We start from the raw sequence: 25,824 nt of genomic DNA, 5'->3' as shown, positions 1-25,824 counted from the left end.
TTCTAAGCAGGTTGTGCACTGTCAACACAGAGCTGTACTTGGGTGTCAATTTCACCAACTGTGAGATCATGACCTGAGCTGAAAACAGGAGCTGGATGGTCAACCAACTGAACCACCCAGTGCCCCTAAATACTTATTTTTAATAAAAAAATATTAGCCATATAATTTAAATTATATATATCTATACATACATACATACATGTATTTGTTTTGAATGTATTTTTTGTTTCTTTGTTGTTGGTTTTGCTGCGAAAGTTAATAAACCATGATCTAGGTAACATTAGGTATACTTTTTTTAAAACTAATTTAGCTTTATTGAGGTATAATTGACATATACAATTGTAATTTTTTATTTATCTTCTTACATATTTATTTTTCAAGCATATTTTGATCTTCATATACCAACTTATTTTCTTATTTGTTTTTGTATTTTTGTGATTCTTTCCTGACTTCAGCTGGTTTTATTAAGTTTTTAATTTAATTGCCTTTCTTCCCTTCTACTAGACAGAATTTATATGTTCTATTTTTTTCATATTAATTATTTTTAAGTCAAATTAATCTTGTATCTTTATCTTAATCTGAAACAATCGAAATAAAATATTTTTGCACTAATCAACTTAAACCTATTATTCAGGTTGTTATTTTATAGTGTTTTAAGTTCTATTATCCTTTAAAATATCCTCCATATTATTTATTATTGTCATTCTGATTATAATAGAGTTACTGTTTATTTTTTTCCATAGGCTTAGCATTTTTCTCCTATAACTATTTCTCTCAGCTCACTCTTTCCTTTTAGATTTGATTTCCTTATTACCTAAGCCTATTCTTCAGTAATTCCAGTGTGTGTTCACAAGACAAATCAACTAAACACAAAGTAAAGCAGTAATGGAGGAAATGAGAAACAACACAGGTACAGGATATTATGGGAAAAAATAACAAAATTTCAATGGAATGTCCTTCCTTATCAGTAATTACATTAAATATGAATGTATTAAACTTTGAAATCAAAAAGCACTAGTTGGCAGAATGGATTTTTAAAAATCCAATTTAGAAATAACAGAGCCTCCAATACATGCAGTAAATACTGACTGAACTGAAGAGAGAATTAAATAGTTCTACACTAATGGTTGGAGATTTCAATACATCACCTTAATAAAGGATAGAACACCTAGGTAACACCTTAATATGGAAACATAGGACATGAACAACATTATAAGACAACTAGACTTAGCAGATACACACACACACACACACACACACACACACACACACACACAATAACACCACAATCAAGAAGAGTGGAATAACATCATTATAGAGTACACATGGAGCACTCCTTAGGAATGAACATGTTAGACAACAAAACAAATGTTAAATTTAAAAAGATTAAATTCAGGGCACCTGGCTGGCTCAGCCAGTAGAGTGTGTGACTTTTGATCTCAGAATTTTAAGTTCAGGTCCCATGTTGGGTATAGAGATTACTTAAAAATAAAATCATTTGGGGCGCCTGGGTGGCGCAGTCGGTTAAGCGTCCGACTTCAGCCAGGTCACGATCTCGCGGTCCGTGAGTTCGAGCCCCGCGTCAGGCTCTGGGCTGATGGCTCAGAGCCTGGAGCCTGTTTCCGATTCTGTGTCTCCCTCTCTCTCTGCCCCTCCCCCGTTCATGCTCTGTCTCTCTCTGTTCCAAAAATAAATAAACGTTGAAAAAAAAAATTTTAAAATAAAAAAAAAAATAAAATCATTAAAAAGATTAAACTCATATGAAATCTTTTCTTTCACCACAATGGAATGAGCTACAAATGATAACAGAAGGAAAACTGGAAAGTCAACAAACATACAGAAACTAAACGACACCCTCCTTAAGAACAAATGGATCAAAGAAGAAACCATAAGAGAAATATTAACATACTTTAAGACTAATGAAAATAACAATACAATGTATCAAAACTTAGAAAATCCAGCAAAGTATCACTTAGGGAAATATATGGTTGTCAACATCCACATTCTAAAAGAAAAAAAGAAAAAAGAAAGGAGGCAAACCATAATAGACTCTTAAATACAGAGAACAAACAGGGTTATTAGACAGGAAGTGGATAGATGGGAAGTTGCTAGACAGGAGATGGGCTAAATGGGTGATGGGCTTTAGGGACGACACATGTTGGGATGATCACCGGGTGTTGCAACTAAGTGATGAATCACTAAATTGTACTCCTGAAACCAATACCACACTGTATGTTAACTAACTTGAATTTAAATAAATTAATTAAAAATAAAGAAAGAAAAGAAAAAAGAGCTCAAGTCAATAACCTAACATTAACAATAACATAAATATTGAGGTTTTAGAAAACTAAACCCAAACCTAGCAGAAAGAAGAAAATAATAAAGACTAAAGACAAATGAATTAGGGAATAGAAAAACAATAGGAAACAAATTCAATAAAACCAAATGATGTTCCTTTGAAAAGATTTAAAAAAAACACAAAATTTATCTAGACTGACAAGAAAAAAAAAGAGAGAAGATGAACATAACTAAAGTCAGAAATGAAAGTAAGGACATTATTATCAACTTTACAAAAACAAAAAAGGTTAGACTATTATGAATAATTATATGCCAACAAATTAGGTAATCAAGACGAAATAAACCAATTCCAGAAACACACAAGCTACCTAAAGTGATTCAAGAAAAAATAGAACATCTAAACAGACCTGTAACAAGAGATTATATCAGTATGCAAAAACCTCCCATGAAAAAAAGTCCGGGATCAGATGACTTCAGTGGTGCATTCTATTAAACATTTAAGGAAGAACTGATACCAATCCTTCTCACGTTCTTCCAACAATAGAAGAGAGAACACTTCCTAATTTAATCTATGAGGCCCACATTTCCTTGAAACCAGAGCCAGATAAAAATATCACACAAAAATAAATTCACGGAACAATAACCTTTATGAATATAAATGTAAAACTTCTCCACAAAACAAACCAATTCCAAAAGCATATAAAAGGAGTCACACATCATGACTGAATGAAATTATCCAAGGAATGAAAAGGTAGTTCAACATAAGAAAATCAATCAATACACTACTTTTATAGAATGAGGGAAAAATTATGATTATAACAAAGGATGCAGAAAAGGCATGTGACAAAATCCAACACCCTTTCATGACTAAAGGAAGAAGAGACCAGGAATTGGAGGAAATTTTCTTCATATGATAAACCCATTTATGAAAAACCCACATGTAACAATACACTCAGTGGTGAAAGACTGAAATCTTTCTAAGAGGATCAGGAACAAGACAGGACACCTGTTTTCACCACTCCTATTACATATATTCCTGGGAGTTGTAGCTAGAACTGTTAGTCAAGAAAAGGAAACAAAAGGTATCCAAATTGCAAAGAAAAAAGTAAATCTATCTCTATTCACAGATGAAAAGATCCTACATAAAAGAAAAAACAAAACAAAGAATCCATAAGAAGCTACTAAAATTAATAAGTGAATTTATCAAAGTTACAGATTATAAGATTGACACACAAAACTTGGTTGCAATCACTAACAACAGTCCAGAAGAAAAATTAAAAATCAATCTTACTTAAATAGCATACAAAAGAATAAATACCTAAGAATTAATTTTACCATGAAGGTGAAATTCTTGATACTAAAACCTACAAAGTATTAGTGGACAAAAAAATAAAGAAGCCCAAATAAATGGAAAAACATCACATATTCAGAAATCCTGGATAATAATGCTAAGATGTTGATACAACTCAATGTAATCTACACATTCAACACAACTCATAAAAATTCCAATAGTCCTTTTTGCAGAAATAGAAAATCTGACCCTCATAATCATGTGCAGTTTCAAAGTACCCTGAATAGTCAAAACATTCTTGAAAAAGAAGAACAAAGTTAGAGGACTCATTCTTTTTAATTTCAAAACTTACTACAAAGCTACAGCAATCAAAACATTGTGGAACTGTCATAAGGAGAGATATAAAGACCAGCAGAAGAGGAGTTGGAGTTCATTAAATAAACCAATGTATCTATGGCCACTTGATTTTGGCAAAGATACCAAGTCCATTCAAAAAGTAGAGAACAGCACCTTTAACAAATGGTTAAACAACCATTTAACAAATGGTTCCAACAGCTGAAGAGCTGGATTTTAATACGTCAAAAAAAAAAAAAAAGTTGGACTCCTACTTAATCGCATATGCAAAAATTAACTCAATATCGACAAATGGCCTAACATAAGGTCTAAAACTATAAAACTCTTAGAGAAAGTCTTATGAGCAAATCTTCATGTCCTTTGATTTGGCAACTGATTCTTACATATGACACCAAAAGCACGAGCAACAAACAAGAAATAGAAAAACTGGACTCCACCATAATTAAACACTGTTCATCAAAAAACATTATGAAGCAAATGAAAAAGCAACCTGCAGAATGGGATAAAATTATCAAAAGTTAGATATCTAATAAGGATTAATGCCCAAAATATATTTTAAAACTTCCTACAACTCAGTAACAAAAAGAAAATAACTCAATTAAAAATGAGCAAAAGACTTTCACAGATATTTCTTCAAAAATATATATACAAGTGGCCAATTATCACATGAAAAGATGCTTGACATCATTAGTCATTAGGGAAATATGAATCAAAACCACAATGAGATACCATTTCATATCTGCTTTGGTTATACTTGTATATTTATTAACATATGGTCTTTATTACTTTCACTTATTCAATGTTTACTGAGCATGTACTGAATGGCAAATCATGTGATGGCAATTTTCATATCTTATACCTCATTAAGAAGAAACTGAGAGGGGGCGCTTGGTGGCTCTGGTGGTTGAGCCATCAACTCTTGGTTTTGGCTCATCTCATGATCTCCCAGTTCATGAGTTCCAGTTCCATATGGGGCTCTGGAGTGACAGTGCAGAGCCTACTTGGGATTCTGTCTCTTCCCCTCCCCTGCTGGTTCGTTCTCTCTCTCCCAAAACAAATAAATTTTCTTTGTTGTATTTTCCTTTTTAAATAAAGGCACCTGGGTGGCTCAGTCGGTTAAGTGTATGACTCTGTTCGGCTCAGGTCATGTTCTTACAGCTTTTTGGTTTCGAGCCCAGCATTGGGCTCCGTGCTGGCAGCATGGAGCCTGTTTGGGATTCTCTCTCTCCTCCTCTCCCTCTCTCTTTGCCCCTCCCCCACTCACACTGTGTCTCTCTTAAAATAAATAAATACATAAATAAATACATAAATAAATAAATAAAAACTTTAAAAAAGAAGAAGAAGAAAGTGTGAGATATATATTTAAAACTTGATTTCTTACAAAATAGCAAAACCCCAATTTTGGCTGTATTTTTATTTTCTCTCTGGGTTTCATGAGGGTAGACAGGTTCAAAAGCTGCCATATAGATTCATGTATGAGGACTAAGTCATTTGGGCAAAAATATTCAAGATGAGTTTCAGATAAATCTGACATTTTCAAAATTTTGTTCAGAATGACAAGAAGAATTCAAATATCTCATACAGATTTGCAATGTTCTCTGTGGAATTTAAGGCACTTTAAATGTCCCCATAGAAATAGGTTTTGTGTGTTCTCAAAAGATACAGAGATTAAGTTAGTCACCATCAATACTTACACATAGAGAACAGAGTCCAGACAAATGATTTCTAGTTTAGTTTTCTACTCACATAATAAGATGTATCACTGAGTCAGAACTCATTCAAAAATAAGAAGTTTAATTCTAGAAAGAACTTTATTTTCTTTTTAATTTTTTTTTTTTTTTACTGTTTATTTTTGAGAGGGAGAGAGAGGGAGAGAGAGGTAGGTAGGTGTAAGAGCAGAGATGGGGGGTTACACAGGATCCAAAGCGGGCTCTGTGTTGAGAGCAGAAAGCCCGAGGCGGGGCTTGAACTCATGAACTGTGATATCATGGCCTTAGCCAAAGATGGACGCTCAAGTGGCTGAGCTACCCAGGCACCCCTGGAAAGAACTTCAGAAAACATAATTCCTCCTTCTGTTTAACGGATGAGGAAGCACAGATTCTAAAAGGGCAGGGTCAGATTAGAGCAGCTGCCTCCTGAGGGCAGAATGAGGATTCTAAGGCTGAATGTAGGAAACATGTCTGATTTACCACTTTTCAATTATTATTTTTTTATTAGTTTTCTTTATTTTTGAGAGGCAGAGAGAGACAGAGAGCGAGTGGGGGAAGGGGAGAGAGAGAGGGAGACACAGAATCCGAAGTAGGCTCCTGGCTCTGAGCTGTCAGCATAGACCCAATGTAGGCCCGAACTCACAAACTGTGAGATCATGACCAGAGCTGAAATTGGATGCTCAACTGACTGAGCCACCCAGGAGCCCCCACCCTTCAATTATTTGTATTACATCCCTGTGAACGAAAGAAAGAAAGACACAGCAAAGTTAAATGGGGTAGGAGTACTATAAGAAATCTATGATCATTTTTTATAGGACCACAGCCTCATGTAAAGTCTTCTCTGAGCCACAGGAGGTACATTCAAAGAAACATTAATATTTTTAACCATTTAGAACATTTTTTATATCAATCTTTGTTATTTCTAACAAAGACTATGGATGCATCAGGTGTCTCCTTGGTTTTCTTAAGGGCAACTCAAATTCCTGGATTTAGGTTTCTCTGGTTTTCCTTACCATTGGCACAATATTAAGTTGAGTGTGCAGGGTAAAAATACTAAGTAAGCTGTTGTTGTAATTTTAAGTCAAATAATGCTAAGTTATTTCTTTAGTGTTATTCTAATAGTTACATGAAAGATGGGGAACTAGGTCTTGACACATTGTTCTGACTTCACACAATCACACAGTGTGGATCTGGGGGATGGTTTTAAAGTGAAGAATCTCCTTGTGACAGCTAAATGCCAAGGCTGTGGTTTTGAAAATATAAAACCATTATTTTTTTTTCTTTATCCCCTTCCCCGCTATTTTATCTTCTGCTTCTCCTGCCCAATTTACAAGATTCTAGGCTTCGAAGACAGTGAGAAAAAAAAAAAAAAAAAAAAAAAAAAAAGAAAACAAAACAACGGCCTCAATGAGCACTGATTTTCGTTATTCATATTTCTTAAGGCGAAAATTAGCTGGCACAATTGCATGGTGACTATAGCAAGAGGTGAATAAACAGACATAGTCAGATTTTTAAAAAATGTGTGGCCATCTCGAATAATATTATTTTGCATAGATTTTTTTTTCAAGGTGGAGGCTAAAAACGCCAACTGAGGAGAGAAGATTTTCAGTGTCAGTGAAGTTAAAACATGTCAGCAGCAGTTTCTTCTGCGAATATTGTCTCACATGAAAGAAAGGATGGATTGAATTCATATCTGAAACAAGACAAGATTTTCCATCTGACCTCATTATGTGTTTCTCTGGAGTGCATCCCTGGGTTTCTGCCGGAACTGAAATGTGTTGTGTGGCAACCAAATATAAAATAGCTCAGTACTACCGTAACTGACGTATCTTAATAAGATGGGGTATTTATTGTTTTGCCACAGTCATCTCTTAACTCTAAAAGTCATAATAATGTGCTCGATCCCTTTGTTAAAGCAATCCCCTTAAGTGAAGGCATGTACTAATGAAAGGGTTTATGCTGCACGGCTGGAAGCGAAGATAAAGTAGCATTACTGTAGATCACAGGGATTTATATTGAGAATTTTTTATGGAAAGATTTTTAGAAACTCGGCCGTTGCATCCTTATAAATAATTAAACATACAAATTATCATTGTTACAGTACAGCCAGTTTGCTTTTTCTGTGAGCTTGGTAATCGATTCAAGAACATATTGCTTTAAAGGGATTTATGCATTTTTCACTGTTGCTGATCATACTAGAAAATTATTCAGAGATCAGTAATAATAGAAAACTTTCCCCTAGATTAACCTTGCAATACAAAGAGATTTCCTATATGGTGCTATGTAGTAAAGAATGTTGTCTTGTTTGTTCAGTATTTGTGCAAAGGCTTATTTGTATATATGTGTGTATGTATTTGCATTTTTCATACTAATGGATAAAGCAGCATGTCATTGTTTATATTATTGCTGTATATATATATATATATATATTTACATATATATATATATATATATATATATATATATACACATTATGATTTTGTTTTTCAAAATATAATCAATGTAGGAAAAATTCTACAACTCCCAAATCTACCACTATTAAAATATGCTTCCATACCCTCTGAGTCATTCCATAAGTTAATTATCATTATTACCTAAAAATAAATCACTGGCATCAAACTACTGAAAAGAAATCATTACATACATTCATCTGGTTATAGATAACAGATTCAGATATAAAGTCCATAGAGTGAGTTGCAATATTTGGTGAAATTAATATCAATCTATATTTATTTATACGTAATAATTCGCATAGTTTTAATTTTTAGTTGCTATAGCAACTCATTGTCACATCAAAGTTCCTATACTGTATGTGTCTTAAAACAACAAATACCAAACTCTACAACCTAATACATAGGTTAATTTGGACAAGTTTTGAGTACGTAATGAAATCATTTGGTCAATATGTTCAATATAGAATATAAAAATTTCTGACACACAATGAAAATTAAATTTACTGAGGACAATTAATCTTTTGTGAATAAAGGCCATGTGATCTGTGACACATCACTTTTTATGAAAAGAAATATTGGACATTATTAACAAGTGGACATTTATGAAAGGCACATTGCATTCCAGGTATTTGCCCAATACTGGGAATGCAGAGATTAATTTAAGTTTCCTCCATTCAAGAGGTCACCCATCAAATACTGAAGTTTCTACCTAGTGTGAAACAGTTGTGAGAAACTAAATTAAAATTTATATATGCAATAGTCCACCTTCTAAAAATGCTGTTTAACATCCCCCACCCTTGAGACACAGTGACTGATTTCCAAATAACAAGAAAAAAAAAAATAGTAACTTTGCAGTGGAGAAACCTGAAAAACATGATCTTAGCCAAGCAAAGAAAGCTAACGTTGTCAGTGATGTCCCATGGATGTTTTTTCTCTCTGACACGTGGTAAGAAGGGAATCTGTACCCTTTGAGTATTCTTTCCAAAAATTTATAACCCCAGACTATTCTGAGAAAAACACTGGATAAACCTAGATTGGGTGACAGTTCTGAAGGATACCCAGCCAGTCAGTATTCCTGAAGACTGTCAAGGTCATGACAAACAAGAAAAGCCTGACATGATTTCTTAGTCCAGAGGAGACTAGGGAATCATAATTAACTGCAACGTGGTTCTGTGGATTGGATCTAGAACAGAAAGAGAACATTCAGAAAGACTGTTAAATGTGAATGAAGTCTAGAGAACAGTTAAAAAATAAAACACTTTACATATAACTTTATCTTATTTTGTTTCTATTTAAGGTGGGGGAGAGGCACAAAGGGAGAGAGAAAGAGAATGCCGAGCAGGATCCATGATCAGCGCAGAGCCCTATGCAGGGCTCGATCCCACCACCCAGGGATCATGACCTGGGGGGAAGTCAAGAGTCAGACGATCAACCAACTGAGCCACCCCAGGCACTCTTACCTATAACTTTAAAGTCTAAAATACTACTCTATTATATTAGACAAGGGGAACTGTGGTTTCATCAATGGCCAATCAATTATTAACTATCTAATGGTTAAGAATGAGGGAAACTCAGCATTCCATGTAGCCAGGTCAGTGTCACACAGCAACTACAGCGAATACATAACATTCATGTAAATACATTATAAAAGATCTTAAAACATCATCAGTCAGGGGTTTGCAAATTATTTTCTGCAAAACACCAGACATTTCTGAGGGTAGTGCATTTCAGTTAGAGGGGATGGCATTAGCCACGGCCCCATTTCCAACTCAACCACACTAACATGGAGTCACATAATATTTTATTTCATGAGAGGGATCCATGGTTTAGAACGTAACAGAAGAAAATCCGTAGGAGAATCAGTGATCCAGGTAACTGCCAATTTAACTCTAACATGTATATGAATCACAGGGCATCTTATTAAAAGCAGATTCTGATTCAGTAGATCTGGCATGGGGCCAGAGATCTGCATTTCTAACAAGTAATATACCTCCCAGGTGATGAGAACTCTGCTCGTCAGAGAATAACACCTAAGTGGGAAGGATCTAGATCAAAATTTTAAACTATTTTCTTACCACAAATTTCACAGAGGAAAGTCTGCTATTATTTTTAGTGGGTTTTGTGATTTTGACTAACATACACCAATCATTCATAGTTAGCTGCTTTTTGGTTAGATAAATTATGAAAATTGAGTTTTCTGAGCTATAGTCCTATCCATTGCTGATGGCTCAGTACCCCTAATCTCATTCTTATTTTTCATAACAATTCCCAGACCCTTGACCTATCCAGCCAACTTCCCTAAACCATCTTCTCATCCATCTCATTGTAGAACCAGTCATTTCAACATGAAATTGGACCCCATTTTCTCATGCCAAATACATTTTATCATATCACATTCTCAGCCCAGTCTCAGGAAGTAAGCACTATCAATTACATCTTCATGGAAAAAGGAAACAAAGCAGGTATTTGGGATTTTTACAAACTTGCACTTTTGTATTTCATGTGGACATTTGCCTCTCATTTAAAAGTGTACTTCATGTTGACTCTTAGTACATTCTCCATGGGGTTATTGCAATCTTTCTGTACCCTCAAAAGCCAAATTTTATTCCAAATCATTTAATGATCAATCTTATTTTCTGCTTCCCAAGACTGAAATCCCCGAGTGTCTAACATCTATCTCTCAATCCTGATACTCTCTCAAAGTACTGAACAATACTTTTCCTTCTGAACTATCCAGGCATCCCATCAGTTTTGTGTGCGTATCACTACCTGCCCTTGAGTGAAATTGTTCTCCAGAAGGTCACCAACCACTATGTGCCAGTTCCAATCACATTCTCTTTGCTTAGTTCAGCATCTGACACCATGGGATAGCTACTTTTTGGAATAGTTGTGGGTTTCTTCAATTTCAGATTTCTTTATGAGCTTCTACCCAGTTATTTTATATTTGCTTCCCCCCCCCCACTTTTACTATACATTTTGAAAAAAAATATTTTGACCTGTAAAATTCAATTGCTTGGTTTTGAATCTTTATCATTTTTGAGCTTTATTATTTTAAGCAGTTTACTTCACTTTATGTGCTTTAATGTGTTTATCTGTAAAATCATGGTGATATTGGTTCTTTTTCATATGGTTGCCTTACGGATTAAATAAGTTAATATATATAAAATGAGTAGAATGATGCCTGACAGTAAGTTGTAGATGAATGTAAATTAGTCCTATAATCTTTCTGCAGTCATTCTTTTGGACAGTTTATCTACCCTCACTTCATCAACCATCTCCATATAGCCATCTCACATCTGTGTGCATTTCTAACTCAGTTTTTCAGTATCACCACTAGTGACGTTTAAAACTAGACATTTATTAATGTACAGCTGTCCTATACATTACAGCTGTCCTGTACATTGCAGCACGGTTAGCAGGATCTTTAGCCTTTACCTACAAGAAGCCAGTATCAACGTTGGTTGTAAACCAAAAAACTGCCCCCAGATATTGCCAAATATCCTCTGGGGGTCAAAAATCACCCCCCTGTGAGAACCACTGTTATAATCCCTGTCTGTATAAGGTTATCGTTATATGGATGTCTCTTTGGTGCTTCAGTATATGTCCAAAGGTGAGTTTAGCATATTTTGGTAGACAAGTAGTACATATTATCTTATCTAAATAAGATAGAAAATACATAATAATTTTTATTTTTCTCTCCCTTGCTCTCTACTAGTCAGTCTAGTAAATTGTGTTAAATATGTAATCCTAATATTTTCACCATTTAACCCATATGTAATACCACTCAAATTACCAGAATCGGTCCCTCATTCTTTCCAAAGAGTTCTTCTGACACCCACTCAGCGGTAGATATACTTACTCTAGCGAAAAGACAAAGATCCAGTCATCACAGACCTTATGTTCTCGTGGAGGAAATAAATAATAAACAAGCAAACTGATAAATAAATGGTGTGCATGTGAGTAGTAATATACGCCACAAAGGAAATAAAGAAGGGTAAGGGGAGGGAAGATAATTGAAAAATGGTGTATTCATTAGGGTATTAGTAAGAGCAGCTTGGAGAAGGTGGCATTCCAGCTCCTCCTGTGAAGAGCCTAACTGTACAAAAATTGGGGGATGGCAGCAGCAGAAATAAATGCCTTGGGGTGGCAATGAACTTGGCATTTACACGACAGAGCAGCAAGTTCAGGGTGTTGGCAATTATTCAATGTATGGGGCATCGGTCCAGGTTGGATTTGAAAGGAAAGACAGGAACCAGATTCTAAAATAAATACACCAGCCAAAATTCCTTCATGTTGCAAAAAATGCAAAGAGGATGAGAAGGATCTAAGCTGATGAAATTTTACTAAGTCACTTGATTTCTCTGACTTTCATATTTTTAACTATTTTGAGTTTTTAGCTGACTGTAAAACTTAATTATGCATTGTGTTGGGAATTGTGTATAACATATGAATATATTTAAGCAAATATATTCATGTATTTTATAAAAATTCTCCATTTTAGAAGTTATACTCAACTTCTAGTTTAGAAGAAAGCCAACATTCATGTTAAGTTCATCAAATTTAGACAATTCTGTAAATAAATACACATCCTAAGATATTTCAAAAGCTTTTGAAAGGCATAATATTTTCATATAATTATGACAGCATTAAAATTCTCCATGAAAAACATGTGAGTTTTAGTCTAATGCTATTGAATTAGCTTTAAAAATTCAAGGTATGAGGCCAGAGAAATGATTGCAACACAGCAATTACACATGGCAGTTAAGTTCCGTAAATGCTTTAACGTGTAACATACTTTTGAAAATCAGTATGGTCCAAAAAATTAGCTCTGGTAATTTTTTATTACCAGATGCTAGCGGTGCCCGAAACAATGGCTAAAATTAAGGGTGTGCCGATGTCTTGCCTTCGACACTTATTTTGTGTTTCCTCCAAACTCTCCTTTCCCCTGCTTTAAGAGTTTATGATCCAAACACTCAAACCACCTTTGGGTAAAAATACAATTAAAAAAAAAAAAAAAAACCTGCTTGGGATCAATTTTGTTAAATCTTTATTTCTTTATCTTTGTTCCATAGTTATTCTTTTGTTGTCTTTGCTTTTTAGACTTGAGATATAATCGAAGAGTAGCGTGTGCTCGATTTCTACAGATGAAGGGGTGAGTTAAGGACATAGTGGCAGACCTAATTTAGAATTCTCCTACTTTTGTATACTTAAGTCAAATCCTTAACTGAATTCTAACACAGAGTTTGTTATTTACAGATGCCCTCATTAGCCTCTCTCTCGCTGTGGAGACAGATACCTTCTTTGCTTCTATTAGTTCTCACCAGATTAAATTACTTGCATCAAGGCACTATTACACTTCCACTGGAGCTAGTGCTGTGTAGCAAAACAACACCGGTAGGGAGTGAATGGTTATCAAGAGAAAGTTTACTTTCAGTGTTAAGAATTAATTTAGCCGAATTGGTGCAGTGAAAGTGGTAAACACAATCCCCTCACTGGTGTTTGTCAGGGTGTGTTATATCACCCTGGATTGCTTTGTCAATAATCTGCCTGGCCTGCAAGCTAAAAATCTAAGATTGCTCGGATGACTGACAGGCTGGAGATAGCTGATAATTCTAAGGAATTGGAGGTGTAAAATCTTCAAGGACCATGTCTACAGTATAAATGCCAGGGTATCTCCACATCACTCTGTACTTACAAAGGCAACAGCATTGTTAATGGCAGCCTGTCTGTCCATCAAGTTTGCTACCGGCGGATTTATCCCTTTTTCACTCCTTATCTTTCTTTGCTGTGTTTATTTCGAAACCAGCTGCAGAATAAATTGCCTCTTGTCTTCACCTCCTACACTGAGTACAATGATATGTTCTGTAAAGCTTAAAATCATGGTGTTTTTCAAGCACTCCTTTTTCAGAACACTGACTTCTAATTTTGTTTGTTTATGAATATGTATTTTTTTTCCTCCTATGGAGGTTTTCAGCAGAACACTAAAAATGACTCTTATTTACTTGATGAGTGCTCAGGCTCCAGATAAAGGTGTATATGTGATATTTCATAGAAAAGAAACAAATAGAATTGAGATAACCATTTTGTTACTGTCGTGAATAATTCATTAGATCTGTTTTAATCAAATCATTAAAATTAGTAAACAGTGGAATAATTTGGAAATATAAAGTATACAAATAGAACTTGATATATAAATATATATTTCTATGAAACAGTTTTCAGAATTTAATCAAGTGTAAAGTATCCACCCTTGATGCACATCTACCCATTTGCACTTTTCCAACTTAGGACTGAGAGGGAAGAACAGGATTGTGGTTGGGAAGATATAAAGATTGAAATTAGAGTTTACGTAAAATGCCCAACTTCTGCTTTTATCCAAACCTTCCTGTTTTGCTGGTAGCCAATCACTTTGGGAACATTTGATTAATCTTACTAAAGGTGATTATACATATACTTTATGAACAACTTCTCTCCCAAAGATATACAGGTATACCTTATCCAAAAGAAACGTAAAAGAACATGAGCAATCAATCATCAAAACCAAACAATGCCCATAAAATATGTATGCAAAATACATATACACAAAATATGGCACATGTATAAAGCTTTTTAGTATGGGTAAAATAAAAACAATGTAAGTGTTCATTAACACTAGAATGGATAAATTGTGCCATCTCTATATATATAGATAGATGATAGATATAGATATAGATATATAGATATAGATATAGATACAGATAGATATAGTTTTTTTTTTAGTCCAACGCAATAGTATGTAGCAATGAAAGTCAAGAAAATACAGCTATGCATAACACATAGCCGAAGCTCACAAACAATTATGAGCCAAAGAAACGGGGCATACATTCAACGATTCACTCCAAGTTCAAACCTAGTCATAACTAATGAACTAGAAGTGACCACAGGGACATGGGCTGGGCATGAAGCAATCTCAGGAATTCTGATAATATACTGTTTCTTCAGATGGGTGCTGGTTACATGTTGGGTTTGTTTGGTGGGTTAAAACTCATCGAGATGTACACTTATTATGTGTGAACTTTTCTGTGTCTATATTAATAGTTCACAAAGTTTAACATTTAAAAAGTGTCCCTATCTTCAGTCAGCGCTTGCAACTACTTATTAAGTTGTAATTATCAGGCATGTCCCCTATTCTCTCTAAAAGTTCTTTGCAGAGGGAGATACAAGTAAGAAAAAAGGGAAAGTGGACTTTGGTCTGAGTAACAAAGAGTTCTCTACTAATCCACTGACATTTAGCCACACACACATACACACTCAATGTGTATATTTAAGTCAACTTGTAGCCTCCTAAATTGGTAAGTGATGAAGCAAACATCTATAAGTCATTATTTTGCAACATAAAAAATTCTTGAATTCTGTTAATTATTTCACAGGCAATAGGCAGTCATTTTTACTCGGGCTGGTTATTATATGCACCATCAGAAATAACATTCATTCATTTATTCATTCATTCCCCAAATCTTTTTGAGAAATGTTATGCTAGGGCCAAGAATGTGAAAGTAAGATGCAGACTCCTTGCCTTTCCATGGAATGATTTTTTTTAAATAAACCTGTCAGCTGTTTATTACCTATCAGCATTTTAAGTGCTATTTCAGGATGTCCCATCGCTTGACTAAAGAAGATGACCAATGGTTTATTTCCATTTTTAAAGTATGATCATTATGACATAAATTATGTAGCTTGGGCTGCTATAATAAAACTCCACTTGTAGAGGTGGGAAGCCCAAGATTAAGCTGCTTGCTGATTCGGTTTCTGGTGAGAGCCCTGTTCCTGGCTTGAAGATGACCAAATTCTCACTGTAACCTCACACAGCTGAGAAAGATTTTTCTCGTTTCTGGTCTTTTCTTCTAAGAGCACTAATCCCACTATGAGGACCTCACTCTCATGACCTCAACTATACTCATTTACCACAAAGGCCCCATCCCAAAATACTACTATATTGGAGTTAGGGCTTCAACATAAGAATTGGAGGGAGGGATACAGACATTCAGTTCATAAAAGAGGCAATTATTTGGTGACGACATATTTTAAAAGAACTGTCTTTGCCCCTATGAGCTTCTGGCCATTATGTCATTGCCCTCCCTCCTTCCTCGCCTTCTTGTCTTTAACAATGACATTAAAAAATAGTAAGAATGTATTTTCTAATTCTAATTCATTTTATACCTGTGACAGTAATTAAGCGGGCAAATTCATTACTATCATTACCACTAGACTTTTCTCATTACCACTGCTTTGATATAAAGTAAATGAACAATTACAATAGAAATCCATTATCAAAATTGTCTTGTATGTAAAAAATGATTTTATTCTTCAAAATGATATCCTCTCAAACAATCAGATTAACTGGAAGATGTAGTTTCTAGACTTTAAAATTTGAACTTAACTTTTAGTTAATATTTTGAGTGTAAAAACCAAGGTATCATTACAGATCTGTTGTTTTCAAAGTTTTAATAATTATTTTTAACATAAAAATACTTTATGAATATTTACCCTATTTAATCTTGAACAAACATTTTTTTTTCTGGCAGAGTTATTTTTATTGATAACAACACAGAGGTAGATTCACCTATGACTCATTTCAGTTGTGTTAACAATTCTACCTCACCATTAAACCAACCATATTCACTCAATATATTTAATTCCTTAAATAATGTTTCACTGTATTTCATCGATGCCGAACTGAAAAACAAGTCTGGGACGTTTGGATTACATAGCTTTAAACATCCAACTGTTGGAAGATGAAAATTATGATGTGCATCTAGAAATCTGTTGCAGTAAAATCAGAATAGATATGAAGCACACCTTTTAATCACACAAGCTTACTATTTTTTTTTTATCTGAATGGTTTCAGAATTAATACTATAGCATGTTTGTCTACAGACTGAACACTGAAGATAATGATTTTTTTCTTCTCTTGGGCTTTGAGCAAGTTGTAGAGTATCATGGGAAGGTGCATCATCATGAAATGACAATAGCAATAATCTCAAAACAGTGGCCCAGGAAGACACAACCAGTAGGATGTAGGTGGCATTCTAAAAAAAAAATCCCAATTGTTATCTCCAATATTCCTATGAATGCTAGCAGATAATAATGGCTGGTAAGACTTAATAAAGGATATAGAAGAGCATTCCAGGTGAGAGAACCTGATATACATCCATATGGAGATGATAGAGGTGTCCAAAGAACTTTGATTAGACCAGCTGGGCAAACAAACAGACCTAACTTAAAAGAGAGTAAAAGAAAAGGAAGGACAGGTAAGGAGAGAGATAGTTTTAGAATAAATTTGGCCAGAGAGAAACTATTGAAAATATCTCACTATAAAAGTGACCTAAAAAGTGGTATTTTTTAGGTGTTCATCTAAAGACACCCAGTGCCTGGGTGGCTCTGTCGGTTAAGCGGCCGACTTCGGCTCAGGTCATGATCTCACGGTTTGTGGGTTCGAGCCCTGCATCGGGCTCCGTGCTGACAGCTCAGAACCTGGAGCCTGTTTCAGATTCTGTGTCTCCCTCTCTCTCTGCCCCTCCCCTACTCACACTTTGTCTCCCTCTGTCTCAAAAATAAATAAACATTAAAAAAATACATGTTGTAAGAACTAGGCAAAGTAATGTACACCATTATGGATATCACATATAATATAATATATGGGAAATATTGAACTTTTTGTACTTCTATTATGTAGAAAATTTGCTAGCATACTATCTTTATGGTTTAGGATTCACATAATATTTTAACCATATATAACTATTTCATAATAATGTAAAAAGTCTTCACATGGATAGACTCTATGATGAATACCAGTAAACCTATATAGCCAAATCTGCCCTATAACAAATTGCGGCACAGTGACCTTAAGCAAGAATGCCTCTTTAGGACTAATTTCTTAATCTGTAAATTGGTGACAAAAATGGTATTTACCTCTAGGGTTGTATCAGTTATTACTATGCAGCTATGAAGGTCAACTGGCATTTTTAACATGGTACCTGGAAATCTGCTTCTCCAAAGAGCTATCTTATACTTAAAATCAGTTGATAATCTTGCCAATTGTTTTACTACAAACATGAGCCATCAATCTTTCCATCTTCCAATAGTGGTTTCCCCACTGCATTCTCAACCCCCAATAACAATGTCCTTTTTCCTTCCCAGCCATTACTCTACCCCCTTCTAAAGCAAATGTTACATGATTTAGGTTTCTGAAGGGGCCTACCCATTTCCTCAAAACTTAGGGTCTTGAAACAAAAGGAGGTTACTGTTTTTCACAGTTCCTAGATTAAATCCAAGTGGTATTGCCTGTGCTTACTCATGACACTTCTTTCAGATGGTGAGTTGGACGGGGGCTGGACTCAGCTAGGCTGGCTGGGCTTTACTCTCCTTGAGGGTCTTTCATCTTTAAGACGATTGGACCAGGCTTCTTCACTTTGTGATAATAGCAGCAGTCTAAGAGGGCAAGCTCCCAAGTCCAAGCACTTTTCAAGCTTCCATCTCCAACCCCTATACTAATGTCACACTGTTCAAGTAAGTTGCACTGCCAAAGCTAGAGCCAGTACTAGAAGGGACTACAGAAGAGAATGTTATTGGCAGGCATTACTATACCAAAATACCTCAATGGCCTACTGCAAGGATAAAATAATGCATAGGAAATACTAGCATATGCCTAATAAATAGTAGGTGCTAAATAGATGTTAACTACTATTAAAACCTTAGTAATGGTTTCCATAATTGTGTATTTTTTAACTGTCAATCTTACCAAAGAGCTACTTTACTTTTTCTTTATAAACTTGACCTAACAGTTTTCCTATGGATTACTTCTGTTCTTAAGCCAACACCTGTTTTGACACAAGACTTGGTATTTGGATTCAGCTCCTAAAGTTAATTCCAGTTTTGAAATATATCAATAAAAATTAGATATTTTACTGAAGATTCCTTAGGGCAACAGACAAGACAGTTGACACTATACATCACATCACAGAAACTTAATTAAATTTCCCTTAAAATTTCCTCTTCTCCCCCAAATTCTTCTGTCCTATCATCTGCTTTATCTCCTCTCTAATAAGCCTCCAAATCCTTTCCCTTTGCCTCCACAGTTCAGCTCCCATCCTCATCAAGTATCCATTACTCAGGTAGACAAAAGTCAGATGGGTAGCCTTAATTAACATCCTATCTTTTTCTTTTCCAGTATGCCTCCAACCATATATCTCTAACCTATTCAAGGAGAATAGGGAAAAATTTCAGACGTTCAAGTCAAATATTATTTAAAATAAAGAAAAACAACTTTAAACAAAAAAAATATTAAGAATTAGACTAATATAATGCATGGCTGATGCTCAGGATATAGAGACAAACAAGGTAGTTTCACCAAAATTATTAGCTTTCATGTCTAACCCTAAACAAAGCCCTAAGATAAATGGGCCAACACACACATATTCAAAGTGCTTCAGGAACACAAAGTAGGAAGCATTTGGAAATGTCAGCAACATGAGCTCTTACTCTAAAAAGACTCAGCATTGTGTATTGGTAGTGACATGCACAGTACTTTCTTGGAACTCTACTTATAAGAGTGTTTTCTTCAGTGTCTCTCTTTCTCACTCTCTATGTGAACTTGAACTAATTGTCTCTGTTGTATACTAACTGCAGACCCTCCTTTAATCCCTGACACAGAATCAAGCTCACAGTTTCTACTCTCAACACCTGCTATTACCCTTTCCTTCAAATAGGCCATTTATCCTGACAGTAAGTAAACCTTTCTGGGAAGTATTCCTTGTGGAACTGTAGTTTGTCTTTCAGATTATCTGAAAGATCAAATTTCAAGTTCTTCTTTGATACTAAACATAGGTCTTTTCTTTCTATGAAAAAGCTTAGAATGTACCTTTTTATTTCAGGTGGGAAACACCCTGGAGGGATGACAGTAAGCAACATTTAAATTTATATATAGAAAATGCTTTGAAAACCTCTATCTTTTCATATCAAGTCTGATATAAAGGATAATATTGCTCACGAAATGTTATAAAATGGTCTTTATGTACTTCTAAGTGAGAAAGACATTGGCTACTGGAATAAATAAAACCTTGGTCATTCAAATCCTTGTTTTATTTTTTTTTTTTGCTGTTTTTAAGAAAAAATAATAAAAGAATAGACAAACTTTACCAGCTGAGTAAGTTTTTGTTTCGCTTTTTTGTTTGTTTGTTTTGTTTTATGTGAAACACTATGAGTTCTAGACAAAATAATCACCATCAGTTTGAGGAAGGAGAGATTTTTGTAAAATATATGTAATGGAGTTCCAGATATTAGATGGATTTAAAGTGACACAAAAAGCTATTAACAAAACTGTTTTTTTGTTGAAGACATTCAATAACTAGATTGTCTATAACAGGATTATCTTGTGAGATAAACCCTACATTTGGACTATGGTAAATAGCATGTTTGATAAACTATAGAGGCAAGAGTGTGAGCAGATTGATGTAGAAGGTCAAAATAGAATGTTCTTCTATATTCATAACTGCATATTTGTGTGCTTTCTGTATTACTTAAAATCACCCAATTTGTTTATATACTCACTCTTATTAGCAATTTACTTCAGATTTTACAAGTCTTTAGACTACTTATTTATAAACTGAAAATAATTGTTCCTTCCTCTCTCAGTTTCTCACTAAAAGTTAAATGACATATACTTCTTATCATATTCTGTGAAGTCAGGGATCTCTATGCAGGAGTTTCACACGTAAAAAAAGAATCAGCAATCAATAAAGGAAAAAAATGAACAAATATTCTAATTTCCATGAAAAGTTAATATGAAGTTAATGGATTGAACCGTTAAATGTCAGAAACGGTTGTTACTTTACATCATACACAAAAATAAACTAAAAGTGGATTAAAGACTTGAACATAAGACCTGAAGTCATACAACTCCTAAAAGGAAACAGGTGGTAAACTCCTCAATATTGGTCTTGGTGGTGATTTTTTTTTTTTTTATTTCACACCAAAAGCAAAGGTAGTAAGAGCAAAAATTAAAAATTGGGGCTACCTCAAACTAAAAAGCTTCTGCACAGCAAAGGAAACCATCAAGGAAATGAAAAGAAAACCGACCAAATGGGAAAAATACTTGCAAATTCTGTATGCAATCAGAGGTTAATACCCAAAATATATGAAGAATTCCTACAACTCAATAGCAAAAACAATCTGATTAAAAGATGAGCAGATGGTCTGAATACATATTTTTTCAAAGAAGGTATAAAGATGGCCAACAGACCCATGAAAATGTACTCCCTAATCATCAGTAAAATGCTATCAATTCTACTATGAAATATGATCTCACACCTGTTAGAATGGATATTATAAAAAAGACAAGAAGAAACAAGTATTGGGGAGGTTGTGGAGAAAAGGAAACCCTTGTACTGTTGGTCGGAAAGTGGTGCAGACATTGTGGAAAACAGCACAGAGATGCTTCAAAAAAATTAGAAATAGAACTACTGTATAATCCAGCAGTTTCACTTTTGGGTATTTAACCAAAGGAAGCAAAAACACGAAGTCAAAAAGCTGTATGTACCCCTATGCTCATTGCAGCATTCCTTATATTAGCCAAGACACGAAAGCAGCCTAAGTGTCCATTGATAGATGAATGGATACAAAAAAAAAAGTAGCACACGCACGCGCACACACACACACACACACACACACTCACACACACACACACTCACACACACACACACACACACACACACACACACAGGAATATTATTCAGCCACAAAAAATCAATGTGATTGTGCCATTTGTGACATCATGGGTAGACACTGAGGAGGTCACTATGCTAAGTGAAATAAGTCATATAGAGGAAAACAAAACTGTACCATTTCACTTATATGTGGAACCTAAGAATAATCACAACACCACAACACAGCAACTCATAGATACAGAGAACATTTGAGTGGTCGTCAGGGGCAGGTGGTAGGGGTGGACGATGAACAAAATAGGTGAAGCTGTTCCACAGATATAAACTGCAGGTCATAAAATAAATATAACATACAGCCTGGTAACTAGAACTAATAATAATGTATTATATATTTGAAAGTTGCTAAGAGTACACCATAAAAGTTCTCATCACAAGAAAAAGTTGCAACTGTACGGTAATGGTATTATTTTGACTTATTATGTTGATCATTTGATACATGTATCATCGCTACATTATACACTTAAAACTGATATGTTATATGTCAATTATATATGAAAAAAAAGAATTGAACTTGGTTGAAAGATGTATACTACTAGATGTAAACCCAATTATAAGGCTATAGTATTCAAAACAAAGTGATATATATGTACAACAGAAGACAGAAGTGAAATAGAACAAAGTATCTAGATTTAGATCCACACATATACAGTAATCTAAGTTAAAGCCAAATTACTATTGCCATGAAAGAGGCTGCAAGATAAATGAGGCTTAATCAAGATTTCCATTTAGGAAAAAAAAACATAAAAATTAAATTCTACCCCACATGATACATAAAAAATCAAGTGAGATGGATCATAGACTTAAATGTGAAAGGTCAAACCATAAAATTTTTGGGAGATAACATACAAAAACATCTTCATGACCTTGGAGTATGCGAAGGTTTTTCTTATATAGGACACTAACAGTGAAAAGCACTAACCCTAAAGGAAAAGCTTAGTAAGTTGAACTGCATTAAAATTAAAATCTCATTGCCATTAAAAAAAAATAGAAAATGCAAATGTAAGGAATAGAGTGGAGAAACTTGTTTGCAATACATAAACATGAGGTAGGACTAGCATCCCAGGAGTAAAGAACACCTCCAATAAGAAAAGACAAATAACCATAAAGGTAAACAAAAACACTTCACAAAAGAGGACATGCAAGTTGCCAAGATGCATATAAAAATTACTTCTCAAAGAGGTGCAAATTAACACCTGTGACCTATCACTACATACCCATAAAAATGACTAACAGGCTAAAATGACAATAGCAAGAATGTAGAGAATGCCCATAAAATACTTGGAGAAGCTTAAATTGGCCAAAAGATTTTAAGAAAACTTATATATAGTACCCACTAAATCATTAACTATGATCCATTATTTAAAAAATGTGTAATATATGATGTATACCAAACAGTTGCAAAAACAGTGCCATTAAATTAAACACTTTAACGATATTGATTAGGTTTTAGCATTTAGTGAACACCAAATTGCAAAAATGGTAAAAAAAACGAGAGGAAAATATAATAACAATTAAAAATAATCTACAATATCTGTTAACATCTTAAAATATTTCCTTTAAATTTTTTTTTTTTTCTAATTGGGGAAATACTTCATTATAATGTGGATTTCAATCGTTGGGATCATACTGTCACTTTATACACAGTAACGAATCTGGCTTTCATCATGTTTATACTTTCTAAGAGTATTTTATATGATTGTTATTTTCTTATTTTGGATATTTATAAAACTTAACCCATTTCAAAATATGAATACAAAATGAGTGGAATCGCTACAGTAAAGAGTAGAAACTTTTTTTTTTTTTTAAGTAGACTCTACCCCAGGGTGGAGCCCAATGTAGGGTTTGAACTCAGTACCCTGAAATCAAGACCTGAGCTAAGCTCGAGTCCAACACTCAACTGACTGAGCCACCCAGGCACCTCAAGAGTGAAAACATTTTAAGGCTCTGAGACATTTTACAAAATTACACTTCATTGGTTTGACACTGATTTTTATGCTACCCAGCATTGTATGATAGCATGTTCTCAGAACTCTAACTATAAAAAATACCAAATTGCCAGTTATGTATTTTTATTTACATTATTTTTTATGAGAAATGAGGCTGTACTTTTGCCACCCTTTATAGCTTATTTTCACCTTTTGAGAATGTTCAATGTTCAATTTACTCATTGGTGGTTACTACTGTTTTCTAAGTGACTGGTGAGAGTCCTTTACTAATTATAGATATTCATTTTTCCCATGATATTTCATGTAAGTTTTGTTTCTCAATTTGCTCATCTTTTTACCCTTTTGAATGTAACATCATTGTCGTGGCTTCTTACTGCGTCACCTTAGTTGGGCTGGAAATGGCATTTAAAGCTCCCTGTACCGTATGGCTCTAGAATCGTAAGAGCTACAAAAGAAATTTGCCTGCATTTGGAAGGGGGAGGTGAAGCAGCAGCCACATCTTTTATGCAAAGAAGATTAGTGTAGAATACCATGCCTTGAGGCAGGTCACACCTTTACTCACCTATCTGAAGTCTCACTTTGATGACCTGGGAGCCTTCCTGCGTCTTACTTTCCCAGGACTGCTGAGGGTACAGGTCTATGGTAAAGGCAGCAGCTGCTTTTCCATACTTCCCCTGCAGTAATTGGAGACAACAAAAGAATGATGTTGGTGCCAGTTCATCCTAGTGAGTCCTTATCCTGGGTATTGTATATACCCAGCTGTCCTTTCTGCGGCTGGTCTGATACCTCATGGCCATTTGCAAACAGCTTCGCTCTCAGTATCAGATGCAGAGAAAGAGCGTTGCAAGGAGGCCTCTTCCCATTTCCATAACTGAGTAATTTCTAGTCCTTATATAAAATCCTTTACTCTGGGGCGCCTGGGTGGCGCAGTCGGTTAAGCGTCCGACTTCAGCCAGGTCACGATCTCGCGGTCCGTGAGTTCGAGCCCGGCGTCGGGCTCTGGGCTGATGGCTCAGAGCCTGGAGCCTGTTTCTGATTCTGTGTCTCCCTCTCTCTCTGCCCCTCCCCCGTTCATGCTCTGTCTCTCTCTGTCCCAAAAATAAATAAACGTTGAAAAAAAAAAATAAATAAATAAAATCCCTTACTCTGTATCACTTATGTTGGTCGGCTTATTTAATAAAGAAGAGTCCTAAAGAGTAGCGACCAGCCACATGTGGCTGTTGAGCAACTTGAAACGTAATTAGTTGGAATTGAGACGTTCTCTATAAAATACACACAAGATTTCAAAGGTAGTAAGAAAAAAATTATAAAAATATTTTAGTAATAATTCTTACCTTGACTACATGTTGAAATGATAACATTTAGATATTTTGATTTAAAATAAAATTAAATTAAAATTAAAATTATTAAATAAAATAAAATAAAAATAAAATTAATTTTAAAAAATATTTTTAATGTACCTAGTAAATATTTTAACAGTGCAGAAGTAGCTTGCATTTGTGGTTCCCTTTATATTTCTATTGGACAGTAATATTCCAGAGGAACAGAACCTTAGGAATAAGTTTTCAGAATTGACTCGAAGATATCTGGAATGGGCCTCATACCTAATAAGACTAAAGACATCGATGTTTCTATTTTTTTTTGGTGAAGGGAATACACATAGTCCAAGGAAAGCACAGGTAAATCAGATATTTAATTATTACCTGTAAACATCTGTAGTAAAGGATGTACAGAAGACAAAGCATGGTGAAACTAAGTTGTTAATGATATAGATTATAGTGAAAATAAGGAACATGCTTTATTAAGATGAGTGCTTTCTTCAAAGTGCATTAAAGAATCTAGGAAAAGAAAGGTTCATGCAGGGCTAGAAATTACCAGCCTAAGATCTGGATAAGGGACCAAATGCTTCCATGGCTGCCCCAAAGAAACATCTCCTCTGTAGTGACAGGGCCAAAGCTTCTATAAAACTAACCAAAAGTCTATTTCTGAAGATGGTTGTATTACAATGAAAAT

General features: G+C 34.7%; 1 long non-coding RNA gene across 2 annotated transcripts in view; it reads right to left on the bottom strand.

Moving 5' to 3' along the window:
* Window positions 1-24,486, bottom strand: part of LOC147584280 (uncharacterized) — a 124,610-nt gene extending 100,124 nt beyond the window's left edge. For both annotated transcript variants that reach the window (XR_015247870.1, XR_015247921.1), the window contains exon 1: window positions 24,374-24,486. This is a non-coding gene — a long non-coding RNA (uncharacterized LOC147584280). The remainder of the gene's footprint in view (window positions 1-24,373) is intronic.
* Window positions 24,487-25,824: the final 1,338 nt, after the last annotated feature.

The sequence above is a fragment of the Puma concolor genome, chromosome A1, assembly GCF_028749965.1.
Source record: "Puma concolor isolate L17-30 chromosome A1, mPumCon1.1.hap2, whole genome shotgun sequence".
NCBI lineage: Eukaryota > Metazoa > Chordata > Mammalia > Carnivora > Felidae > Puma > Puma concolor.
The sequence above is the reverse complement of the archived record's forward strand: the minus strand, read 5'-3'. Positions and strand labels throughout refer to the sequence as shown.